Source organism: Aethalodelphis obliquidens, unplaced genomic scaffold, assembly GCF_003676395.1.
Source record: "Aethalodelphis obliquidens isolate GAN/ISIS:26980383/991018 unplaced genomic scaffold, ASM367639v1 scaffold28, whole genome shotgun sequence".
Lineage (NCBI taxonomy): Eukaryota > Metazoa > Chordata > Mammalia > Artiodactyla > Delphinidae > Aethalodelphis > Aethalodelphis obliquidens.
Genome location: NW_020837972.1, coordinates 14739784 through 14749518, shown reverse-complemented (window position 1 = coordinate 14749518; position 9735 = coordinate 14739784).

The following is a 9735-nucleotide window of genomic DNA, read 5'->3' as shown; positions in this document are numbered from 1 at the left end:
GGATTCTGGGGCTCACACCCACACTCAGATTCTGCCTGCGGCCAGCAGGCAGATGCTGCCTGAGTGCTAAGACCCCTCCCTGGGGGCTGCAGGAGCGTCTGCCCAGGCGAATGTTCTTGCACATGAATGTTCAGAGCAGCAGTATTCGTAAGAGCCAAAACATGGAAGCAACCCCAAACTAGTGAATGCGTAAACAAAATGTGGTCTGTTCATACTACTTAGCAATGCAAAAAATGGGAGTAATGACACCTGCTACAACATGGATGAACCTCCAAATCATCATGCTCCCTGAAAGAAGCCAGGCACAAAAGACCATGTGTTGTAGGATTCCATTTATGGGAAATGCCCAGAAAAGGCAAATTATAAAACCAGAAAGTAGATTAGTGGTTGCCTGGGATGGGGGTAGAAATGAGGACTAATTGTAAATGGGCATGGGACTTCCCTGGTGGCGCAGTGGTTAAGAATCCGCCTGACGATGCAGAGGACACGGGTTCGAGCCCTGGTCCGGGAAGATCCCACATGCCGTGGAGCAACTAAGCCCGCGAGCCACAACTACTGAGTCCACGCGCCGCAACTACGGAAGCCCGTGTGCCTAGAGCCGGTGCTCTGCAAGAAGAGAAGCCACCACAATGAGAAGCCCACGCACCACAAGGAAGAGTAGCCCCTGCTCGCTGCAACTAGAGAAAGCATGCCTGCAGCAATGAAGACCCAACACAGCCAAAGTTAAAATAAATAAATAAATTTTAAAAAATTGTAAATGGGCATGAATGACATTGTTGGGGTGACGAAACTTTTCCAAAATTGGGTTAAAATGATGGTTGCACAACTTGATAAACTTAACAAGAAGTATTAAACCTCACACTTAAAACGGGTGAATTTTATGATCTGTAATCACACCTCAATAAAACCTTGCTATTCACAGTGTGTCCATGGACAGCAGTATCAGCATTCCCTGGGAGCTCCTTAGAAAAGCAAAATCTGAGATCTCAGACCAGACCTGCTGATTCAGAATCTACATTTTTAAGACTCCAAGATGATTCATGTGCACATTAAAGTTTGAGAAGCACTGCTTTTACACTGGGACTTGGCCGAAATGTGCAGAACCCAAACCTATCCAAGCATAACTTTTGGCAAAACAAAACAAAACTCCAGTCCATATACTAATAATAGGACCCAGGAATATTGCTGCTGATCCCACCAATATGTAGAAAGACAGCATCTCTGATGCAACTTAAATTAAAGAAGTTTGGCCATTGCGTTTATACTTGGAAAATAGCAACTACTAACGCGTATAGAACATTTTTAACGTACCAGGCACTATGCTGCATTTACATAGCATTTCACTTTCTCTTTACGACGGTCCTGTGAGGTAGGTGCTATATATTAGCTCCATTTTACAGATGATGAAACTGAGGCACTGAGAGATGAATTGACTCATTCAGAGCCACACAGCTTGTAAGAGCCCCCTGTTGCAGAACCCTGGGCAAAGGGAGGGGAAATGAATTTTCCTTCAGGGGGCACAATTCACATTGCATTCCATGTGCACATGCTGTCCCAATTTGTGCTTTTTTACTCAATAGTCTGTACTGACTCCAACTACCCCTTCTGGATGCACTAATTAGGCCAACAGAACATTTGAGAGTTGGAGGATACAGAATAATGACTTAGCCCTGGAAGTCACCTGACTTAGCAAAATAGTGTGACATTAGCTGTCACTGCCATGCTGGGGATCTGGAGTCTTGACAGGGAGCTTAGGCGGGGGCGGGGGGGGGGGGAGGAAACAAGACAGCAAGCATCAGATGGAACCCTGCAGCTGCAGCTGGGGACCCAGGCAAGGCTGTGTGTCAGCCTAGGCTGGTATGCAGAGACTAGTAAGGCAGAAACTTTAAAAGGCAAAAAAGAAGGGAAGTGGTCAAGATTGGGTGGCTGATTGGAAGCTAGAAAAAACACAGATAGAGGCAAACAGCAAAAGTCCTTGTGCCTTTACAACAAAATTGGGCACCTCTCTCCCAGACTGGTTTGGTGGGTGCCAACCCCAGGAGTATCCATCATTGGGAGCAACAAAGAGGGTGAACTTGAGAGGTACCACTGACATAAAGAAAACAAGTGCCCAAAGCCGGGAAGTGTATACCTATAGCTAGCTAGGTATAAAGATGTGTTTCTCTCTCTCTCTCTCTCTCTTCTTGTCTCTGTCTCTCTGTCAGTTTCTTACTCCAGGCCTTGGACCTTGGCAATAATAGCAATTCATATTTGCACCTCACTGGAGGAACATGCCAGAGATTTAAATGCCTTCCTTCTGGGTTTCTCGTTCACAGGATGAGCACCACCTCAGGAACTTGAACCACAGGGCAAATTTGCACAGCTGTCTTCTCTGTATACAGCTGTTTGGGAGGCTTATTAGCATGTTTGAGGCTCTGCCAAATGTTTGTAATAAAAACACAATGGGAGGACACAAGAAGCTTCAGGGAGATTTTTTTTCTGTAACAAAATACTCTTCTAAACAGACCCAGTGGTTTACATTCTATTCCAGGACTCGATTTCCTCCTGTAAGGGCAAAGGTCTCTATGCCATGTTCTACTGAGTCAGGCAAGAAAATAACTCTCAACTCCACGTTCCTAAGTGCAGGTAACTTAAAAAAATATATTTTTGCTGACAACTGGAATAATGCATGCTCATTATTAATAATCAAACCTGACAGGAAAATGTATAACTTAGATGTGGCAAGGCCCCTGATGGTAACCACAGCTCTCACCCTTGGTCTACTCTGAGGCTGCATTCAGCACTTAAATGCAGTGCTAGGTAACTAGTTCCAGTCGGCTCTACATGACGGAGCGATTAAGTTTTACTGACGATTTTTTGGAGAAGGTGTGGAAGAAGGGTGACATCCGTACCATGTGGCAAACGTCCCAGCAATTCCCTTTAAACTCTTCGTTACGCCAGAATTTCCTCTCTGAATATCAGCCTCCTCTCCCCCATCCCCTTCTCCTTCCCTGTCTCTGCCTTTGTTCCCCATCACAATATAAATTCCCCTCAATGGTCTGGAACAACTCAGTTCTGGCTCCTAACTTGCCTATCCCACTCAAACAGCGAAAAGCTCAGCAGATGGCTGATCGTACTCTGACCCTTTTGAAAAAGAAAGCAACTCACTATCCAATTATTTATCAAGAATGGCTGGGAATGGGCACTGGAGCTGGCTTTTTTAGTCTTGAAAGACCTAATTGTGTGTTTTTCTCCCCAGTTGCCCATTCAGTGAAATCATGGTGGCAGATTGAAATGGGCTGTTGTTGTAGCATTTACACCACAGAAATTGGCAAACACTGTAAATCACCACCTCCCCGCAAGCTAGTTCTTAAGCTAGTGGAAAGCAGTGCCAGGGGTTGGGGTTGGAGTGGAAGATAGATTTTGACATAAGAAAATAAAAGATTTCTCCATATTGTGACATATATAATATATACTATTAAAGAGAAAAACGACTGGCCCCAAATGGCATCACTTATGCTAAAGCCCATGATACCAAACCTAGATTTAACACCTAATTTAATTGCAGTGTTTTAAATTTATTTATTTATTTGGTGCGCCGGGTCTTAGTTGCAGCATGCGGGATCTTCGTTGCGGCGTGCCGGATCTTTAGTTGCGGCACACATGCGGGATCTGGTTCCCTGACCAGGGATCGGCCCCCTGCATTGGGAACGTGGAGTTTTATCCACTGGATCACCAGGGAAGTCCCTAATTGCAGTTTTGACCTTCATAGAAATGCAATCTTAATTAACCAGTTTGGGATTTTCTGGTCAGCCCCAATGAGATAAGCTGTCGCTTGGGTCCTCTCCATTCCCCCCACCTCCACCCCAGTGGATGAGGAGACAGTCTGCATAATATCTCCAAAAAGATATCCTGGCCTGAAAATAATCCTTTATTTTTTTCTGCTAATCACTCCCTTGCCCCTCCTTCTTCCTATAAAAACCTTCCATTTTGTACAACCCCTAGGGGTGCTCTTCTAGTTGCTAGATGGGACACTGCCTGATTCGTGAATTATTGAAACCAGCTAATTAGATCTTCAAATTTATTTGTTGTTTTGAACAATATGGAAAGTATAACTGTCATTTCTTTCCCCATCACAGCATGCATTGTCCCCAAGATAACCACTCAAGTTTTGTGTATACTTTCCTCATTTTTTCCAAGCATCTGAGATATTCCTATTATTTGTATGGGATTACGCTATACATCCAGTTTCTATCTTACTTTTTTTTTACTCTAACAAGGTATCTTGGACATCTTTGCGCACATGGAGTCAGTTTTTAAAAATGGATGCACAGTATTCAATTATGGCTCTCCCGTAATTAACTTAGCCACATCCCAATTAATGGTCATTTGTGTTTTTTTCAGTTATTATTGTTATTATTATTTTCTGTTAGGTAAAGTTTTTTTCTGTAAATTCCTAGAGGAAGAATTGCTGGACAAAGACATTTTTCATTTTTGTAGATATTGCCAAACTGCCCTCCAATAAGGTTTGTGCTGATTTAGGCTTCCACCAGCAATGTAGGGTAGAATTTTTTAAAAAATGACTTTCCAGATAAAATTTAATGCTCTGGTTGTTGTTGGCAGCCACAGCTGAGACTCAGCAGTGATGACTTGATTGATTTCTTCGTGAGCATTTTGTTTCCTCTCCCCAGTTCCTTTATTCATGTCATTACCCCCACCAGAAATACTTTTCCCACATAAATATATACATCCCACCCCTTCTTCCAGATTTATTGCAAATCCCCTCTCTAGTTCATTAGCTTTCAATTGGGACATTTGGCGATATCCAGAGATATTTTCATTTGTCACAACCCGGGGTGGAGGGTGCTTCTGGCATCTAGTGGGTAGAGGCCAGGGATATGGTGAGCATCCACAATTCACAGGACAGACCTGCACAATAAAGAGTTATCCAGCCCCACAGGTCACAGTGCCAAGGTTGAGAAACCCTGCTGTTGCTGAGTTGCTTTCTAGGGAGAGACCTCTGAAAACATTATACTTATGGTCCATGCTTTAGTGTTGGCACAGAATGGATTGCTTTATTTTATTAATTACCCTCTGTTGAGATTTGTTTCGTGGGAAATAACAGAAATTTCAACTTGAATTCGTTTCAGCACTAAAGGAAACTTACTGGCTCACAAAACCGAAATGTTCTGAGGTCATGCTGATTTCAAGTGATGATGCTTTGGTGACTCATATGATGTCACCAAGGTCCCAGTTTATTTCCAATTCTCTTCCCTAGATGTGGTCAGTTTTAGTAGAAGCTCCTCCTCCCCCTCACACTTGTGATGTCAAAATAGGTACAGATCTACTTTCATATCCTCATACTGTCCTGTCCAGAGTTACACTGTCCAAGACAGTAGCCAGTAGGCACGTGTGGTTCTTGCCTAGTCCAAATCGAAATGTGCTGTAAGTGCAAATACAGTCTTAAAGACCTAGAATGAAAACAAAGTAAAATATTAATAATTTTTATACTTACTTCATATTGAAATGATAACATTTATGATATATTGGGTTAAATGGAAATGTATTATTAACATTAACTTCACTTTTTTTCTTTTTACTTTTAAAAATATGGCTACTAGGGGAGTTCCCTGGTAGTCTAGTGGTTAGGATTCTGGGCTTTCACTGGCAGGGACCAGGTTCAATCCCTGGTCTGGGAACTGAGAGATCCCACAAGCTGCACAGCACGGCCAAAAAAAAAAAATAATAAAATTTAAAAATTAAGTTAAAAAATATGTCTACTGGAACATGGAAAATTATATATAAAGCTTACATTTTGTTCCTGTTGGCTAGCACTGGTATAAGGGAAGAGACTTTTCAGGAAACACCCTCGAGAGTGGGCATTTTCTTTCCCAGAGACCACAGTAAACCTCTTCTTATGTGTCATTGGCTTTGGTTGGGTTGCCTCTACCATCACTGTAGGGGAAAGGTATGGGATAAATGCATTGGCTGATGCCATATACAGACCCACTTCTGGAGGAAGGCTTAGGTCATTCTTGTCTAAAGCTTCTGGTTAAGAAGATGTGTGTGTGTGTGTGTGTGTGTGTGTGTGTGTGTGTAGGTTCACAAAGGATACCTGGGATTCTGTTTCCAGAGGTAGGATGAGGGATGTTTACTCTCAACTCCTAGCTGTGGTCTGAGTTGCAGACAATTTATAAATTTTTTGTTGTTGTTGATTACACAAATACTACATGCTTATCCTTCAAAAATTCAAGCACAGTGGACAAGAGCCATCCACTATGCCCTATAGGTTTATGGTCTCTTACCCTCTCTTGGGAGAGACTGTAGAACAGTTTTCATCCGAACTGTGAATGTCTTGAGGTCACGCCTCCCTCCTCTTTGCATCACGTCTCATGGCTAACGCTGTGCTTTGTGTGGTAGTGGCACTGAACAGCTGTACCGATGACAGTGATGGTGGAGACCTCCACATACACATGGGCATATTCTCAGAGACAGGCATGTCCCCACTGGGGAGTGGGAACCCAAGCAGTGCACTCCAGGAGGGTAGCAGTGTGGAGTCTCAATATTCGGAGGGGAGCTCGACAAGAGAAGGAAAAATAAGGAACAGGTAAGGTGAGAGAATCACCTGAGATTGCCCTCACTTGTGTGATAGATGCTATTCTTGAATTGAAGGAGTAATGGCAGAGGATGGGCCATCTGTCAGTCATGGGGATGGAGTGAACCCCATTGGAACCAAGTCATCGTTATTGGTGATATTGGCAGCCAGTTTGGAAAATATGGAGGGCAAACTCTAAGGCCACTCCCATGACCAAGGCCTCCTGATTTTTTTTTGTTTTTAATATTTATTTTATTTATTATTATTATTTTTGGCCGCGTTGGATCTTTGTTGCTGCGCGCGGGCCTTCTCTAGTTGCAGCGAGCAGAGGCTACTCTTCGTTGTGGTGCGCAGGCTTCTCATTGCGGTGGCTTCTCTTGTTGCGGAGCATGGGCTCTAGGTGCGTGGGCTTCAGTAGTTGTGGCATGAGGGCTCAGTAGTTGTGGCTCGCGGGCTCTAGAGAGCAGGCTCAGTTGTTGTGGCGCACAGGTGTAGTTGCTCCACAGCATGTGGGATCTTCCCGGACCAGGGCTTGAACCCGTGTCCCCTGCATTGTCAGGCGGATTCTTAACCACTGTGCCACCATGGAAGCCCAGGCCTCCTGATGTTTATGTCCTTGTGTGATCCCTTCTCCTTGACTGTGGACGGGACCTGTGACTTGAATATGGCAAAAGTGATGGGCTGTCACACCTGTGATTAAATTCCCTAAGACCGTAATGTCTTTCTTGCTGCAAGACTCTCTCCGTTGCTAGCGTAGAGGAAGCAAGCTTGTGAGCTTCTCTATGAACAGGGCCACATGACAAGAAACAGAGGGTGACCTTCACTGATGGGCAGCAAGAAATCATAATTACAGCTTTCAGGGAACTGAATGCTGCTGGCAACCACACATGCTTAAATACAAATCCTTCCCCAGTCAAACCTTGATATGACACCACTACCTGGGCTGAAACCTTGATTACAGCTTTGCAGAGGATCTGGCTCAGTGTGTCTGGACTCTTGACTTATAAACTGTGAGATCATAAGTCTGTGTTGTTTCGTGCTGCTGAGTTTGTGGCAATATTGTTACATAGCGTTAGATAATTAATACAGACAGACCTGAATGACATGCTTCATTTAATTTGCAACAGGTGTAAAAGCACCTTATAGGGTGGTTCTCATTTTATTGACTAGCAGTGAATAGAGAGACACATGAGTGGCTCAGAAAACAAAAAGCTATCTCTATCAGTCAGCAGGGAGAGATAGGCCCCAATTTTTGTCATTGATTGGATGCCATGGGTACTTCCAATAAATCTCAGATCTTAATGATTTCTTATTCCTTGCAGAATCTTAGCTACACAGACTGAAAAACTGGTAGAGGATCTCAGGTGTATTACCTTTTTGTTAGTGTTAGAAAAGGTTTTTAGTCGGCAAAGGAAAGTAAGCTGGGATTCATGCTCCTCAAGGCAGAAAGCCTTTATTTCCAAAGTCAGCTTTTTAGACACTGCTAGTGGGGAGTGGAGAGAAAACTAGCTCAGAAGACTGATCATCTTCAAACCACATTACCCCTTAAGGAGAAATTTTGTTTCTAAAAATAAACCACCAAGCACACTGATTGAAAGAGATATGTCGTAATGGTCGTGGAAAATCTTCAGGCCCAGAAAAATTGGTCACATTAAAGCGGTCATACTTTTTTCTGCAGTGAACACAGAGGATGTTGGTGTATCAATCTGTTGCTCTCCCTTCTCAAGTGTTTCATCCTAATAACAGCCAACCATGGGAGTTTGCAAAACCATTTCATGCCTGTTCTCCCCTCTGCTGCTTAGTGTGTGCTGGAATCTACCATCTGTTGTTTGCATATTTCCCCTCTTAAAACCCTAGAATTTATTTCAGTTTACAGGTGGCCCTTGTTCGTATGCCAGGAAATGGTATATTCTTGGGGCCCTCCATGATAAAGGGAGCATCCTGAAGGAATTTGCACTTCTTGTTGGCCTTTTGGTCGTAGGACGATTCTGAAACAGGCATCCAGGACTCAAAGCTGAGAACAAAAGTAGCTTCATGGACCCCACATTCCAAAGAGAGAAGAAAACAACTGGGGTCCCCGTCTTCTGTAAAAAGGAACCAAACTCCTATGCTATCTGCAGCTTCACTCTAGGCTGTATGGTGGTGGGGGTGGAGATAAGGCAAGGGCTGAGACTGTTCCTTCTCCTTCCCACTGGGGAAACTTCCTTAGTGATGGAGGGTGATATGGAAGAGCTAGAGGCATCTTGTTCCCAGGGTGACCGTGATGGTCAGCGGACTTGCTGATGGGCTCTCTGAGCTCATGATTTTTTTACCTGGCCTCATGCATTTGTGCTTCTCAAAGAATTTTATTTTCAGTGTCTTCAAGTCTCAGCCACACCTCTCCCACAAACCCTAAAGTTGGGTTGTTTTTTGGAATTGCGCTTCATTTTTTCAACTTTATTGAGGTATAATTTATATACAATAAATGTACTACTTCAGGGGTACATTTAGATGAGTTTTGACAAATGTATACACCATGTATAACCATTAGTGCAATCAAATACAGAACGTTCTTAACAGCGTTGGAAAGGTCCCTCATGCCCTTTGGCAATTAGTCCTCAGTTCTACTCCCAATTCCATCTGCTATCAATTTTTCTGCTTTCTAGAACTCTACATAAATGCAATCATACAGTATGTACTCTTTTTGTCTGCTTTCCTTCACTCAGCTTATGATTTGGGGATTTATCCATGTCGTTGCATATATCATTAGTTACATTCTTATTGCTGACTAGAATTCCATTGTTTGGATAGACAGTAATTTATTTATCCTGCGTTTTATGTTTATGTTAATTTGGGAAGAAAAGGAATTCTTAAATGTTGATGCTTCCTATCTAGGAACAAGCTATGCTTCTTCATTTTCTTACTCAAGTCTTGTTTTGTTTTTTTTTTGCAGTATGCGGGCCTCTCACTGTTGTGGCCTCTCCTGTTGTGGAGCACAGGCTCCGGACGCGCAGGCTCAGCGGCCATGGCTCACGGGCCCAGCCGCTCCGCGGCATGTGGGATCTTCCCGGACCGGGGCACGAACCCGTGTCCCTGGCATCGGCAGGTGGACTCTCAACCACTGCGCCACCAGGGAAGCCCCTCAAGTCTTGTTTTTATGTCTGTGGTCAAGCTTTGTAGTT